Raw genomic sequence first — 3003 nt, forward strand, 5'->3', positions numbered from 1 at the left:
CCGATCGCGCGTGCTAGTTATCTAAAACACTCTTATATCTCTCTTTTTTTTTCCTGCAGAGAATTTGGCAATCGTGAAAAACAAAGCAATTCCCTGCAGACTTTGGTAATCGTGAGAAACAAAGCAAGTGACAATGGTAAAGGCTTCTTCTTCTTCTTTTTTGTAGTATCGATTCTAACGCTTTGTTTTTATTCGTTTGTGTGATATTAATCTAACGGGTTTGTTCTCCTTTTTTTTTGTTTGTTTGTTACTTGCAGGTGAAGTTTACAGTTGAAGAGCAACAGAAAATTATGGATCGTAAACACAACATCCGTAACATGTCTGTCATTGCCCATGTCGATCATGGTATATATATATTTTTTTGTTTACTTTTATTTTTTTAATCGTTTCTCTGATGATTTATGAAGCTTTTGTGTTTCTCATATTCCTATGCTTTTATTTAAAAACGTGAAGCGTTTATAGTATTGTTCTGTTTCATTATAATCGGTTGTTCATGTTGTTCTGTTTTCTATCAAAAATATATTCTGAAATAAAAAGTTTTGATCTTTTGATGACAGGAAAATCTACACTTACGGATTCACTTGTTGCTGCTGCTGGCATTATTGCTCAAGAATCTGCTGGTGATGTGCGTATGACTGATACGCGTGCTGATGAGGCAGAACGTGGTATCACCATCAAGTCTACTGGTATCTCTCTCTACTATGAGATGACCGATGACTCTTTAAAGAGTTTCACTGGAGCTAGAGACGGCAATGAGTATCTCATCAACCTCATTGACTCTCCTGGACATGTCGACTTTTCATCAGAAGTCACAGCTGCTCTCCGTATTACTGATGGTGCACTTGTGGTTGTTGACTGCATCGAAGGTGTCTGTGTTCAGACCGAGACTGTGCTAAGGCAAGCTCTTGGTGAAAGGATTAGGCCTGTTTTGACTGTGAACAAAATGGACAGGTGTTTCCTTGAGCTCAAGGTTGATGGTGAAGAGGCTTATCAGAATTTCCAGAGGGTGATTGAGAATGCTAATGTCATCATGGCCACGTATGAGGATCCTCTCCTCGGTGATGTTCAGGTTTACCCTGAAAAGGGGACAGTGGCTTTCTCTGCTGGTCTCCACGGTTGGGCTTTCACTCTGACCAATTTTGCTAAGATGTATGCTTCCAAGTTTAAATGTTTTGAATCTAAAATGATGCAGAGGCTGTGGGGTGAGAACTTCTATGATACTGAAACCAAAAAATGGACCACAAAAAACACTGGTTCAGCGACCTGCAAGGCTGCAAGCGTGGGTTTGTTCAGTTATGTTATGAGCCCATTAAGCAGATCATCAACACTTGTATGAATGACCAGAAGGATAAGCTGTGGAAGATGTTAGAGAAAGTTGGAGTCCAGATGAAGCCCGATGAGAAAGAGTTGATGGGTAAGCCTTTGATGAAGCGTGTCATGCAAACATGGCTCCCTGCCAGTACCGCTCTGCTTGAAATGATGATCTTTCACTTACCATCACCCTACACTGCGCAGAGGTACCGTGTTGAGAACTTGTATGAAGGTCCTCTTGATGATAAGTATGCTGCAGCTATCAGAAACTGTGATCCAGAAGGTCCTCTGATGCTCTATGTCTCTAAGATGATTCCTGCATCTGACAAGGGCAGGTTCTTTGCTTTCGGTCGTGTCTTTTCTGGTACCGTTTCCACTGGTTTGAAAGTCAGGATCATGGGTCCCAACTATGTCCCTGGTGAGAAGAAAGATTTATATGTCAAGAGTGTGCAGAGGACTGTCATTTGGATGGGTAAGAAGCAAGAGACAGTTGAGGATGTTCCCTGTGGTAACACTGTTGCTATGGTTGGGTTGGATCAGTTCATCACCAAGAATGCTACCTTGACTAATGAGAAGGAAGTGGACGCACACCCGCTTCGTGCCATGAAGTTTTCTGTCTCACCCGTTGTTCGTGTTGCAGTAAAATGCAAGGTTGCATCTGATCTTCCCAAGCTTGTGGAAGGTCTCAAGAGGCTGGCCAAGTCTGACCCTATGGTTCTATGCACAATGGAAGAGTCTGGTGAGCACATTGTTGCTGGTGCTGGAGAACTCCACATTGAAATTTGTGTTAAGGATCTTCAAGATTTTATGGGTGGTGCTGAGATCATAGTGTCAGATCCTATTGTTTCGTTGCGAGAGACAGTCCTTGAGAGGTCTAGCCGCACTGTGATGAGTAAGTCCCCAAACAAACACAACCGTCTTTACATGGAAGCCAGACCAGTGGAGGATGGTTTAGCAGAAGCCATTGATGAAGGCCGCATTGGTCCATCTGATGACCCCAAGGTTCGATCCAAGATTCTTGCAGAAGAGTTTGGGTGGGACAAGGATCTTGCCAAGAAAATCTGGGCGTTTGGACCTGACACGACAGGGCCCAACATGGTGGTTGATATGTGTAAGGGAGTGCAGTACTTGAATGAAATCAAGGACTCAGGGGTTGCTGGGTTCCAATGGGCTTCAAAGGAAGGTCCTTTAGCAGATGAAAACATGAGAGGGATCTGTTATGAGGTATGTGATGTTGTGCTCCATGCTGATGCAATCCACAGAGGAGGTGGTCAGATGATTTCAACAGCTAGAAGAGTCATCTACGCATCGCAGCTCACCGCCAAGCCAAGACTTCTTGAGCCGGTTTACATGGTCGAGATCCAAGCACCTGAGGGAGCTTTGGGAGGAATCTACAGTGTGTTGAATCAGAAGCGTGGACACGTGTTTGAAGAAATGCAAAGGCCAAGAACACCTCTCTACAACATCAAAGCCTACCTTCCTGTGGTGGAGTCGTTTGGTTTCTCAGGTCAGCTAAGGGCTGCAACCTCAGGACAAGCCTTTCCTTAGTGTGTGTTTGACCATTGGGACATGATGTCTTCTGATCCGCTCGAGGCTGGTTCACAGGCTGCTACATTGGTTGCTGATATCAGGAAGAGAAAAGGTTTGAAGCTACAGATGACTCCACTCTCCGATTTTGAAGACAAATTGTAA

At 43.9% G+C, this 3003-nt stretch overlaps 1 pseudogene; it reads left to right on the forward strand.

The window, feature by feature from the left end:
• On the forward strand, window positions 276-3003 carry LOC104745512 (annotated as a pseudogene).

Source organism: Camelina sativa, chromosome 15 (assembly GCF_000633955.1).
Source record: "Camelina sativa cultivar DH55 chromosome 15, Cs, whole genome shotgun sequence".
NCBI lineage: Eukaryota > Viridiplantae > Streptophyta > Magnoliopsida > Brassicales > Brassicaceae > Camelina > Camelina sativa.